The sequence below is a fragment of the Mirounga angustirostris genome, unplaced genomic scaffold (assembly GCF_029215605.1).
Source record: "Mirounga angustirostris isolate CCGP_5_RB_7025 unplaced genomic scaffold, mMirAng1.0.hap1 SCAF_3, whole genome shotgun sequence".
NCBI classification, from domain to species: Eukaryota; Metazoa; Chordata; class Mammalia; order Carnivora; family Phocidae; genus Mirounga; species Mirounga angustirostris.
The window spans coordinates 4,129,889-4,144,659 of NW_026991711.1; positions in this window are offsets into that span (position 1 = coordinate 4,129,889).

The window sequence follows — 14,771 nt, forward strand, 5'->3', positions numbered from 1 at the left end:
CAGACTCATTTGCTTATAATATATTATTATGATATTATACATTATTGTATTTCAGGGGGATGTAGCTGGAGACTTTCTTGTCTTCTCTGGAGATTTGTGTACATATTCTTCCTCTCTCTCTCTCTCTCTCTCCCTCTCTCTCTGTGCACAGCCCCCCTTTCCTGTCGCAGGGATAACTGGAGGAACTCCTCGGAGTGAAGCTATAAACAGAGGTAAGCTCTGCAGGCACCGAAAAGGCTAATGAAGCCCTAAGAGGACGGCACGTCCTGTCCATCACCAAGGCTCCTCCAGTGGGTGGCCCCCCCTTTCACATCAGTGAACATGCTTAGATATGAAGCCTGCCTCTGTCACTCCTTAAAGGTCAGACTACCTCTTTGGGCTTCCAATTCCTCAGATGAGAAAAGGAGATAACGATACGAGCTACACCGAATTCTCACGCATAGGTTAGGCACCTGGCAAGTGTACTCCCAGCCATTAGTTTCAAAACAATTTGTACACCCCTGATGTTTTACTGACCTGGTGTGATCTTTATATTAGTGAAAATATTTATTATGTGATTTGTCCTGAACACATCACTGCCCTTTGGTACAGCCTCGCAAGCATCCATGACTAGTAAAACCCAATCTCAGTAAACACTTACTCTGCGCTTATTATGAGCCAGGCGCTAAACACATAGCTCAACTTCAGAGAATTCCATCAGTCCTGGAAATATGTGGATGCCCGGTGCATGTGACAGTTACACATCGGACCTAGACCCTGCCCCATGAAGCTCTGCAAAGGTGAGGGACCAGGAAGTAAGGATTATTAAAGATTCTGGAACGTGTCCTGAATGCACGGTCTCATGAAGCAGCTCACCAAGGCTTGAGGGTCTGGAGCATATTCCTGAAGAAGGGGTACCTAAGCAGACAGCTGAGCATGAGCTGAAAAAATCTGCTGAAGAAGGCGGACAGAGGAGGTGACATGGGGGATGTTCCAGATAAAAAACAGCTGGGCACGACTAAAGGAGAAGTTCATGGGACAGCCAGGTGAGAGGTGAGCCTCGAGAAGTCATCAGAGGTCAGGGTGGGGACAAGTGGGGGGGGTTCTACTCCTTCTCATGAAACATAAAGAGACAGGGGGCATTTGAATGCTGGAGGGGGTGATTAGCGGTGCGATTCGTGAGCACCACGCCGACTGCAGGGAGTGACGGCAGCAGAAGACAACAGGAGGGTTGTCTCCATGGGCAGCTGGGCAGGGAATGCAAGGCAGAGGGGTTGGAGGCTGGAGCGGAGGCAGACGTAAGTGGGGAGAACAGACGGCACATCCTTCTCCGACCAAACTCTAAGTCCCTCCACCACCTACGTCAAAATCTCCTCCCTGCATCTGCCTTCTTCTTTATAAGGCCCTCTTTTCCGACCTGCCATCCAGCCCTTTCCCCCGTCCTCAGAAGGGCAGACTTGATCTGACCTAATGTGCCATTTTCACATACCTCACATCACCAACCCTACAAACCTCTCTTCTCTAGAAGCCCAAACTCCACAAGTTCCGCTCACGGAGCAGGCTTCAGCAGAGAGTCTGGGATGCGGGGCAAAGTCACTTGTATTCATCCTCCTCCTGTGTTTTAGCCCCCCTTCCTCGCCTTCAGTGTGGCTCGGGTCTCAAATATCAGAACCCCGTCCTGAAACTCGGGTGGTCAAAAACATAAATACACAGAGTGTCATTCCCTTTAGCACTTCCAGAATAAATATCCAAACCAGTTGTAGAGAAAAAATAAATTATCAATCAGTTGCTCTCTGAATGGTTTTAGGAAGTGACTTCAAATTTTTCTGAAGGCTTGACTTGGTATAGCAAACAACTGACAGGTGCCAATCACGGGTCAGGCACTATTCTCATCACCATGTAGGTACCAACTCATCTAACCCTCCCAACAGACCTCTAGCGTAGGTACTGTCATCTTTGTTCTTAACAGAGGAGAAAACTGAGTCACAAAGACGAAACAAGACGTCCAAAATCACACGACCATGAAAGCACAGACTGGCTCTCCAAAACGCTGAGGGCACAGCATATACCATACCCTTATTCACTGCTTACCACCTCCAGCTCGGAGATCAAGCCCTTCTTTTAGATTCTAGAGCACGCTGGTGACCCTCAACCTTAAGTACACACTTCTCCTTCTGTCTGGAACATTCTTTACTGCCTTTCTCACCCCCAACCTCTTTTGTCTGATTAACTCAACCCTATATATTATGGGTATATAGAGGGAGAAGAGAGAGAGGGAAGTTGCACATAGAAAAGACCTATAGAGAGGAAAAGGCGAAGAAAGGAAGAAGGTGGGTAAAATGAGGTAGAAAATAAGCAATGGAGGATCCAAGGGGGGTGAGTCGTGGCTCCTTCTCTGTCCCCCACCCCTTCGTTCTTAGCTTAGGTGAGCTACGCTTATTTATTGCTGCCATGCTTTCTGATTCTGCATCTTATTATGGATTATTTATCTCCTATGTGGCATTTTTCTCAAAATGCTAATATGATGCTACTACGATGATGTTTACTCTTACACCCCAGAATATCCATCATGGCAGCGCTGCAATGTGCAGGGTCACTCAACCATACATGCAAAGAGAAGGGAAGTGCTAAGAAAAAGATCTACAGATAAGAAGTAGGACTTACTAGAAGGAAGAAGGATACATTTTTATGTACAGGATTTAAGAGGTAGAGGGGAATGGAATTTGAGATTCTCATGACAAAGTTAAGCTGTAACAACTTTAATAGACTCTTCTTTCAATTTAATATATTATAGCTGCTAGCAATCATATGCAGGCCGTTAATATTATAGGATTATTTTCAGAGCACAGAGGATGTTGACACACATCTCTAGACCCCAATATGGAGGTGTTAATTAAGTGGTTTAAGGTAGGACGTAATGTGAAGGGTGCGAAGAAATATCACCGAAATAAAAGTCTCACATGAACCTGACGGGATATTTTGAGGGTGTCGAATATATAACTCTTCACTTACATGAAGTTTAAGAGAAGGTAAAACTAATTTATGACGACAGAAGTTTTAAAAGTGGAGTATCATCAGGAAAGAAGCAAAAGCAAACTTTCTAGAATGATAGAAACGTTTCCTATTTTGATCGGGCATCTTTTGACATAAATATAAATATAGAGAGATATAAAGATACATAAGGCTTTATTGAGCTATAAGACTGGTGCACTTTACTGTATCCACATTATATCTAAAAAAATTTTTAAGTGTCACAAAAAGTAACACAGTTCCAAACACAGCAACAAGAAGTAGAGCAAAAGAAAGATTTCCAAGGGGTATAAAACAAAGGTAGCTCATCTTACATTTATTGTTTCAACAACCATTAACTGACAGGCTACGTAGATTATGCAGATGCATCCTTACAAACACAGAAGAGTCACAGCCCTTAGAATGGTTTCCCGGCACAGTAAGCTGGCAGTTATAATATAATACGCTCAACGCAAAGGTAAACTATAAACAGGGCATCATGGACGCACAGCGCTCTGTGTCCTTCAGGAAGAAGGGTGCTCACGAGAGGTCAGAAAAGACTGTTTCCAGGAGACGGCACCAAGCAAAGGCACAGTGCGTTAAGACTGCTATAGGCCAAATGGATTTCGGGGACAGGTGCACGAAGGATGAAGACGTGGTTGGAGTTGAACTTGAAGAGACAGACAGGAGCACATCACTAAGGAGGCTGCATATGGCACAAAGACCTTCATCATCTCGGCCAGCTTTATTTAATCTTTTCAAAGGGGTCCCTGACCCAATTAAGATCTTTCTTGAAGTTGAGGGGGGGTGGTTAGCAGATTTTAAACAGATGAGTTAAATTGTGAGACTCTGCGAAGGACAGATCACAGGGAGGCAAGGTGGGCAGCAGGGAAGTAAACTAGAAGCTCTTATAAAAGTCGGAAGCAGATATAATGAGGCCTTGAAATAGAGCCATGGCGGTGGGGACAGAACATGGATAAATTCTCAGGAAGCAATGACTTTGAGATTGCCAGGACGGAAGGTGAGATGCAGCGCAAGAGACAGGAGGGAAGACCGGCCCCCTGTTCCGAGGTGCTTGTGCATTTGGTGAAGTCCTCGGTGGGGTGCAGAAGTAGAGAATGAAGGGTTGGTTTGGGGAAACGCAACAACATATTCTTTGCAGATGAAAAGTCTAAGTCATGCCCACAATAGAATAAAAAAGTACATATAGGAGCTGTTCAAAATGTCTTGACCTTCAATCCCTTAAAACCATCATTTGTCAATTCGCCAAATATTTACAGCACTTCTGCCACACACAGGGCCTGGGTTGGTGCTGGAGAGAACACGGGGTGCAGTAAACATGGGCTCTGGTCTCCATTAGCTCTCCTTTAATTTATCCCTGAGAAACCATTTTCATGGGATCTATACTATCAGGCAGGGTGCCAGGTCCACAGGAACAACCGTGGCACCCAATGTAGCCCCCACCTGTCACTAGCCCTCAGACAGAGGAAACTAAACTATATGCTTTTCTGGATTTTTTAAAATTCATATTCAAAAAATGAAAAGGAAGTGAGAGAGTCTCAAATCTTTTTTTTTTTTTTTTAAGATTTTATTTATTTATTTCACAGAGAGAGAAAGAGTACACGAGCAGGGGGAGGGGCAGAGGGAGACGGAGAAGCAGACTCCCCGCTGAGCAGGGAGCCCGATGCGGGGCTCGATCCCAGTACCCTGAGATCACGACCTGAGCCGAAGGCAGATGCTTCACCGACTGAGCCACCCAGGAGCCCCGACAGTCTCAAATCTATTAAGGAGGTAGATTTTACAGAATTTGGGGTAAGTTCATGAACTGGGTTTGAGAGACTGCAGAGGACAAGATCACCATGTCTGCCCATAACATGGAGGAGCAACTCGGGGACTAGAGGCATCAAGATGAGCTCAGTTCTAGAGACAGTGAGTTAGGGTTGCTTCTTGAACTTTAGGGAAATGTTCCAGCAGAGAATGAGTTATTTGGGTTTACATAGCTCTTAGGAAGGGGTGAGACTGAAAGTTACAACCTTCTAATCCTGTGGTTGGTTCTCCTGGCAACCAGCCCCCATCCTTGGGTCCTCTCTAAAGGCCACCTAATAAACACAACCAAAGACACCTTTGTGGCTCTCACCAGTTGGGAAATTCCAAGGGTTTTAGTACTTCTATCCCACAAACAGGGATGGAAACCAAGTATATACAGTTGACCCTGAAAAATTTGGGCTTGATCTCTGCTGGTCCACTCACATGTGGAACTTTTACAACTCAGCACTGAAAGTGTATTTTCTCTTCCCTATGACTTTCTTAATACCATTTTCTTTTCTCTTACTTTATTGTAAGAATATAGAAGAATACAAAATATGTGTTAATTGACTATTTGTGTTATTGGTAAGGCTTCCAGTCAACAGTAGGCTGTTGGTCATTAAGTTTAGGGCAGTCAAAAGTTACATGCAGATTTTCAACTCTGTAAGGGGAGGGGGTCAATTCCCCTCACCCCCAGGTCATACAAGGGTCAACTGTATTTCTTATAAATCACAGATATGAAAGCCATGGGTGTGGGAAGATCACCAGGGAGAGAAAAATCTGAGAAAAAAATACCCTAGCATCGACTCTAGAATTGGAGATACCACACATACACAAACAGGAGAAAATAATACACAGCAAGAAAGATGTAGGGAAGGAGAGATCTCCCCTATGCTCGATTAGTTTGGTCTACTTATATTAGATCACACATTTTGTGCTTTGTAAGTTTTACATTTCTTATTTTTCCCTCACTAAACTATGAACACACACCCAGCCTTATTTTTCTTTGAATCCCCACTGCTCAGTACATGGGTTGCTTAATTAACACATTAATAAAAAAAAAACCTCACACACGGTGTATACAGATAGGATACAATAATAGCGGTGCTTTTATAATAACAAAAGTTTACTCAAACACTTCTTTATATTTGCTCCGACGCTTTCCTGTGCTCCCACATTCAAGTGTAAGGAGAGACCTGATCAGGTTCCAGCAGCTCTTTGTCCTCTGAATTTGGTCCCTTGCACTGAGTTACTGCTAGATTCTGATACATGTCTCCAAAAAATTTCCAAAACTATATGGCATTTCATCTGCTTAGAGCAGGAAGTAAGGATTTCAGCTCCTGCAGGAAGAACTTGATAGTTCCCCAGAACCGCACAAGGCTTCGGGGTCAGAGAGAAGACACTCCAGCTTCACTTACTCAGAGACTGCTTTACCCATAAAGGAAAAAAAGAGAGGAAAACAACAAACCAGCTGCCTAAGGACACATTCCCGAGGCATTACCATCCTGTGACCCATCACCAAATGGGTAAGATTGAACTAGAACAGAAAATGGCCGAGGTGCTGCCCCGTTTTCTCAAATATCAGAAGCACATACTGTAACAGTGAAGATACTAGAATCCTCCGAACAAACTGAGACCACAGTTAGTTCAAACCATGTCCTTTTGTCCTGAAAGCCTGCTGTTTTTGTTACTTGGGCATAAAATACAGAGCAAGGGAACAGATTTTCTCTTTACTATCTATTTCATATTCAATTTTCATTGGAACATGTTACTCTTCAAATATTCAATTTAATCTTAGTTATTGAAGGACTACTATGTGCAAACCCCTTTCCCTAAAGGCTAATTTGGACATGATGACCAACAAAAATCGCGGGGCCTAACCTCAAGGGACATACAGTTTGGTGGGGAAAGGAGGATGGGCATGAAGGCCATCAGCCAAATTTGGCACAATTGTTGATGCCAAATCAAGTGCGGTATGCAGTGCTACGGGGCACTGAAGAGAGAGCGACTCATTCTAATTTGGGATATAAGGGACTGCATTTGAGCTGAGCAAGGAAGACGGATAAGGAGGTCCAGATTGCAGAATGGTACAGTCAGCTCAACAAAGAGGGAAGTGCATGCTTTATCTGTGCAAGAACAGAGTGTGCAGCGTTGAGGTAGATCATTGTAAATTAGGTTGTTTGGAAACTAAACCTACACTAATCTGAATGCCTCTGGCAACCATTCATCTACTTGCTGTCTTGGATTTGCCAATTCTGGACATTTATAAATGGAATCAAACCATATGTGGCCTTTTGTGTCTGGCTTCTTTCACTTAGCATAATGTTTTCATGGTTCATACATTTTGTACCACAGACCAATACATCATTCTTTTTTTATGGTAGGATAATATAATATTGAATGGATATACCACACTTTGTTTATCTATTTCAATTGATGGTATTTGGGTCACAGTCACATTTTTGCTATTATAATTGCTGCTATGAATATTTATGTACAGGCTTTTGTATGGACATATGTTTTAAATTCCCCTGCTTTATACCTAGAAGTGGAATTTCTGGGCCACAGGATAACTTTGTATTTACAATTTTGCACACATTCCAAACTGTTTTCCAAAGCGGTGTACCATTTTATAATGCTATCAGCAGCATACTAGAGTTTCCATTTCTTCACATCCTCAAAACGACGGGATATCATCTGATTGGCATTTTTATTTTAATACCCTAGTGGATACGAAGCATTTCTCACTGTAGTTTTGAGTTGCATTTCCTTAATTATGATATTGAGCATCTTTTCATGTGCTTATTAGTCATCCATATATCTTCCTTGGAGAAGAAGAACTATTCAAGTTCTTTGACCATCTTTTTAACTCGGTTGTCTTTTTATTGTTGAATTGTCAATCAATTACTTTGTATATTCTGGAAAAAATCTCTCATTAGATATATAATTTCCAAATACTGTGTCCCATTCCGTGGGTTTATTTTCATTGTCTTGATCATACCCCTTCTACCACATAGATATTAATTTTGATGTAGTTTACCCTTTGTTTTCACTAGTGATTTTGGTGTCCTATCTAAGAACTCGTTGCCTAATCCAAGGTCATAAATACTTACTCCTATGCAAGCCAGACACAGAAAGACAAGTACTGTACAATCTCATTCCTATGTGAATCTAAAAAAGTGCAACTCAGAAAAGCAGAGAGTAGATTGGTCGTTGCCAGGGGGAGGAGGAAGTGAGGAGATGCTGGGCAAAGGGTACAGACTTTAAGTTGTAAGATGAATAAGATCTAGGGATCTGATGGACAGCATGGTGACTACAGTTAATTATACCTATATTGTGCACCTGAAATTTCCTAAGAGTAAGTCTTCACCCTTCTCACCCAAATAAATAAATAAATAAATAATAAGTTACCTAAGTCAGGGGAGGGATGTAGTAATGAGCTTACTGTGCTAGTCATTTCACAATACAGGCATGTATCAAGTCATCCCATTGTATGCCTTAAATATATACAATTTTATTTGTCAATTACACCTCAGTAAAGGTTGAGGGGAGAAAATAAATTAAACTTTATTTTTCTTGTACCTTAAAAAAAAAGATTTACTCCTGGGCTTCCTACTAAAAATGTTATAATTTTAGCTCTTCTATTTAAGTCTATGATCCAGTTTAAGTTCATTTTGGTATATAGTATGAAGTATGAGCCCAACTTCATTCTTTTGCATGCAGATATTCAGTTGTTTTGGCACCATTTACAGAAAAGACTACTGATTCCCCATTGGATGGTCTTGACAACTTTGTCAAAAATTGACTGATTGCAAATATAAGTAAGGGTTTTTTCTAGACTATTAATTCTGTTACATTAGTCTAAATATCTAGCCTTACACCACTATCACACTGTCTCGACTGCTGTAGTTTTGTAGTAATTTTGAAATTGGGAAGTGTCAATCCTATAATTTGGTTCTTCATCAAGACTGTTTTGGGGCACCTAGGTGGCTCAGTCAGTTAAGTGTCTGCCTTTGGCTCAGGTCAAGATCCCAGGGTCCTGGAATTGAGCCCCATGCATCAGGCTCCCTACTCAGCGGGGAGCCTGCTTCTCCCTCTCCCTCTTCCCCTGACTTGTGCTTGCTCCCTCTCTCTAGTGCTCTCTCTCTCTCTCAAATAAATGAAATCCTTAAAAAAAAAAAAAAAGACTGTTTTAGCTAATATGGGTTCCTTGCACTTATACATTGATTTTAAGCTTAGACTGTCAATGTATTTGAAAAGACCAGCTGTAATTTTAATAAGAATCACATTCAATCCATACACCAGTTTGGGGAGCACTGTCATCTTTCCAACATCAAGTCTTCCGATCCATAAACACGCAATGCATTTCCATTTGCCTAGGACTTCTTTCATTTCTCTTAACAATGCTTTGTAGTTTTCAATGTACAAATCTTGCATTTCTTTTGTTAAACTTATTCCTAAGTTTTTTACTCTTTTTGATGCTATTTGTAAATGGAATTGTTTTCTTAAATTCAATTTTGGGTTGCTTATTACTAGTTAATAGAAATACAATTGATTTTTGTTTACTGATCTTATATACGGTAAAACTGCAGGAATCATTTATTAGTTACATTTGTGTGGTGGGGGAGGGGGTCCCTCAGGACTTTCCATATGCAAGATCATGTTATCTGAGAACTGATCATTTTACTTCTTCCTTTGTAATCTCAATCCTTTTTGTTTCATTTTCTTGCCTAATTGCCCTGGCTAGAACCTCCAGTATGTTACTGAACTGAAGTGATAAAAGCAGACAACCTTTCCTTGTTCCTAACCTTAGGGATAAATCTTTCATTCCTTCACTATTAAACATCATTTTAGGTGTGGATTTTTCATGAATGCAGTTTATCAGGTTGAGGAACTTTCCTTCTATTCATAGTTTATTTAAGGTTTTTTTATCCTGAAAGGTTGTTAGATTTTGTCAAATGTTCTATCTGGGTCTATTGAGATGATTGTGTGTTTTTTGTCTTCTGTTCCATTAATATGATGTGTTACATTGACTGATTTTCATATGTTAAACCAACCTTGCATTCCTGGGATAAATTCCACTTGGTCATGCTGTATAAACCTTTAATAAGTTTCTGGATGTGGTTTGTGAGTATTTTATTGAATCTTTTCTTTTTTATATTCACAAATGGCATTTGTATATCATTTTCTTGGAAAGCCTTTGTCTGGTTTTAGTATCAGGGAAAGACTAGCTGCATAGAATGATTTGGGAAATGTTCCCTCCTCTTCTATCATGACACTAAGTTTTGAGAATGTTTTGTTACACAGTAAAGCTATCTTACATGAGCAAAATCAGCAGGCATGCTAACTGGGTGTCAGGAATTAAAGAGAGAGGAGGAGTGAAGATGAATTTTAGAATGTCTCAAGCATATCCAGAAATGAGGGCACATTTAAATTCAATCCCTCACTCACACATTCTCAATGTTTTTATAGGCAGAATGTCAAATCCAGAAAGATTATGTCGATTTTCCCAGACATTGAAATGTGTCTTGCTATATCTAGAAAAAGCTGAAAACCAGTATTTTCACATTTCCATCATATTCAATTGAACTTTAGCCATCCTCAGAAAATCTGTCCAGTTGCTTTCTTGACCTTTATGCATGTCCATAATCAACCCCACCTTCCCAAGCTGGAAGCATGACTTTAGAACTTCGGTCAAGGTTACTTCTTGTCCTTTTCATCTGGGGCTCCATGACCTATATACTCTCTCACCTTCAGACAGGCAGTGCTATTTCTTGCTTCAAAGGCTGTGTTGGCATAATCTCCTATCCTCATCCTGGCTACTTCTCCACACATTACATCCTGGTTTAATTTCAGGTCCTAGTTCAAATAAGAACTAACCTTTCTTGGTTTCTATTCTCATTCAATAGGAGAGGCATGATCTACAGAGAAGCAAGAACATGAAACGGGTATCGCTTCTGATGACCTGCATTACATTGCCCACAGTCTGAAAGGAGGAGATGAGCATGCAAGTAGACAAAGCGCTGTCTCGGCTCAACCCCTACCACCTCTGTTCTCCTCACCCGACCAAGCTCACTGCTTCATACCCAATAGTGCCCCTTCCTCTGAACTCCCCTGGATGTGATGTAGGTGTGATCTTAGCATCTATCACTTGATATCCCCCTTATCAATTTGCTTGGATGTCTTCTGTGCACTCTTCTGGGCAAGGACCACATCTTATTTGACATTCTAACCCAGTCACATGGCACAATTAGAATGTTCAATCAGTAAAGAGTGAATTTGAACTCTCAAAAGTGAAGGTATTCATCTGTCAAGTGTGTGCAGATATTAACTAGATCTTCCTCATGAGCATTACTGCCCAAATATGCCAACTCATGTAGAATCTTTTATTATAATCATCAGCTCCAGTAAAACCTTGATTCAAGCATATTACCACTTCTTTTCCTGGCATCAGAACCTTATTCCTCTTTTCTTTTGCCTTCTCGAAGACTCCTCTCTCCTTAGGTGCTCATTCACTCATTGAATAGTCAATGTCTAAGACAAGGGACTAAAAGATGAGAAAGCTGCAGTCCGTATCCACAGGGAGCTTCACCAATATCAACTACCTGGGCAATTTAAACATTATAATGTTCATATCTTATCCATAAACTAATGCTTGCAGTTGATCAAAATCTCTACAAAGATGCACACATATGCATGTGTGTATGTAAAAGGCAAAGCATATCATATCACTTGCTTTCTATCTAGCTAGCTCACCTTAATATACAACCAGAGCATGAAAATCTGGCAGGCAGACATAATTCCTGTGTCATGCTCTCGCCTTTTTTGTTTAGTAATTGTTATGCCAAAACCCAGAAATTTAGAGTTGTGGGTTTCTTTCCAGCTCTGCTCCATTTGCAGGTGAGGTGAGTATGACCCAGGGGCTTGCCTTCCGTGGGCCTCCATTTACTCATCTGTTACATGGAATAGAAGACCCACTGCTGGGCTTCTGCGAGGTTTTGCAGAGGGTAGACACTCTAATGCAATCTGAGTCCCTAAACCACAGATGCAATTTATCTTTTCAGTAATCACTAATTACTAACTCGATTCCTGGACAAACACCAACATTATTTATTCTGATTTTGTATTCTTTAAAGGGCCTTAAAAAAGCTGTCCTCATATGGGAATCTCTAAAGTTTGTAGTATTCAAATTTTATCGGGCCCTTGGTGAGGCAGATGGTAAAACATAAAAGTTGTTCTGATTTTAAATTGAACGGAATCCAGTACTGGCTCCATGTCATTTTTCTGGTGCTTCCAAATTAATTCCTTTCTCATTTGTTTCAGTGTGACTTCCAACTTGGAATTTTTTAAGTGATTAATTTGATTCATTGACTAGGTGCTTTTTCGAGGTCTTTTCTTTTTTTCTTTTTTTGCTCTCTTTTCTGTGATTTAATGCAGGGGGAAGACAAAAGACAAGGTTCAACAGCCCGTCTTTGAAACTAGAAGACTCTGAGATATTCCTACGGCAGTGTCTCATTGCATTTTATGCCTTCTCTTACTTACAGATGGCTAAATTATATGGACTTTTAAGATCATTGAAGTGATACTTCTTTCCAATTTAGACAGAAGATATGACATTATTTTTCAAAACGATACATGTCATACCTAATGGGTATCTTCAATTTTTAAAGCTCAGGTAAGAATTCATCACTCCAAACACATGGCTTTTGTGCTACACAGGGCTTTCCTATCATCTTTTTATAAAACTTAATTTTTTTTACTAAGCATCTGGAAATGAACTTCCGGCAACCTTTATTTATCCAGAGGGAAAAAAACAAACAAACAAAAAACTCTTATACACCAAAGGTGACAGAAAAGGCAAACGCTCCTTTGTTAACCTTCCCCAGTTCTGCCTACTCAGTCTTGTCAGCTTTCCTCCCTCCTCATCCTCAAGGCTACCCATACCCTGTGGGTTGCGCTCTGCCATTTGCTTATCAGAACCTCTGCAGGAGCCAACAATACAGAAGCCAAGAAGGAAGCAAATACAAAGAGGAGGCTTTACTAGGAACTGCAGTGTGAATGCAGCAGAAGGGGAACTGCTCACAGGATTTCATCACAGAGCCCTTCCCTCAGCATCTCCCCGAGCCCGTCAGACATGTTCCTCCGAGTACCTCTGCCCCTCAGCCCCTGCGGGCGCCTCATCTGTCCATCCCACCAGATGCACCAACATGCAGAGGGGTCGCGAAAATCACAGAAGACTGCTCTTCCCCACCAAACACTCACAGTCCCAAACACTTTGAGGGACGGTCCAAGAAAAAAACTCCAGCAGAGCATAATCATTCAAAGAGAAGCCAATATGAGGAAGGGCCAAAGAGGGCACAGGTTAGGAAATTTGGCCCAGTGACATAAAGGTCTCTATCGGGTACCACCCAAGCATTAGCACGTGCGGAACATGCTTCCGAGGCAGGTCCCTGTCGCCTTACGTGCATTCTTCCCTTTAAACGTCACCAAATCCCTGTGAAACACAGACTATCGTTACCCCCATTTTACAGATGATGAGACGAGGCTGGCAGAGGTCATCGTTCAAGGTCAAACAGAGAGGAAGCCCTGGGTGTCGGGCAGAGCAGTCTGTCCTAGAGGGTCACATGACCTTAAGACATTTCCTGCTTCCCCCTATATTGGACGAATTACATTACTGACTGCTGGTGAGAATGCAAGGGAGTCCTTTCACGTAATACACACAACTCTCTCGTGGGCTACAGCTTCCCCTCAAGCACATTTACCCCCAGCACTCCTTCTTGGTCTCTGATTTATCGTGTCAGATCTCTATTAGTGGTGTTAATCCTCGCCCATCTGTTGACTGATACAGTGCCATTTCATGAGCCTTCTACTCGGATGAGTATCTCAGACTGTCTACCAGCATTCCTACATTTTTTTTCTACAGATGGCTGGGGCCATCATGGCCTGTACTAAAAACAGAGAAAGCATTTGTATCCGATTCAGTTTAGATTTCACACCATATTTTTTTTAATTTAAGACAAGGAGGGAGCAGTGAAGTTTCCATCCTCGCAAACACAGCTGAACCCACTTCTGTTCTCCCCGTCCTGTTAAAGTCCTTCCCCCCTTCTCCCTCTAGTGGCCCCGGTTTATCACTGCATGCTCTCCAAAGCCCAGGGACGCTCCTCACCATCACCCCTGGCTGAACACCTCCTGTGGGCTCAGCACCACAACGGGGGAGCTACAGGGAAGGGGCCCCTGCCCTGGGGGCCAAGGTCTCGCCGCACTCCATGGCCCAAGAGCATTCCTGCTCTCTTCCCTGACTCCACGGCCCCCTCTGACTTCACATCGCCTCCAGCACTTTCTCCCCAGTGAAGACCCCAGCGCCTCTCTGTCTATGCTGCAGAATCAGAAGCACGGCCAGCCCTCAGGGGGTACAAAGCACCTGGAGAAGGACACAGACGGAGGGAGGAAGGATCTCCCGAGTGGCTCCACAGCACTTAGCAAAGAACAAACTGAGAAGAGCCTGAGAGGCAGAGTCCGTGTGAATGGTCCAGACGTGTGAGATGACAGGCAGAGCTCAGGGCCAAGACCAAGGTGTCCGGCAAGTGAGAAGGCCTGAACCTGCTTTCTGGGAAAATCAGGAACAAGCAGGCAATGAAGAAAGGAGCTTGTGAGGCGTGTCGCTGTGAATCACACACTGGATCCCTTTCACTGGCCTTCAGTAAATGAAGATGAAGAATTTCTTACACTGGGGCACCTGGGTGGCTCAGTCGGTTCAACATCTGCCTTTGGCTCAGGTCATGAACCCAGGGTCCTGGGATCGAGTCCCCCATTGGGGGGGTCCTTGCTCAGCGGGAAGTCTGCTTCTCCCTCTGCCCCTCCCCCTGCTTGTGCTCTCTCTCGATCTCTCTGTGTCACATAAATGAATAAAAAATCTTAAAAAAAGGGGGCGCCTGGGTGGCTCAGATGGTTAAGCGTCTGCCTTCGGCTCAGGTCAT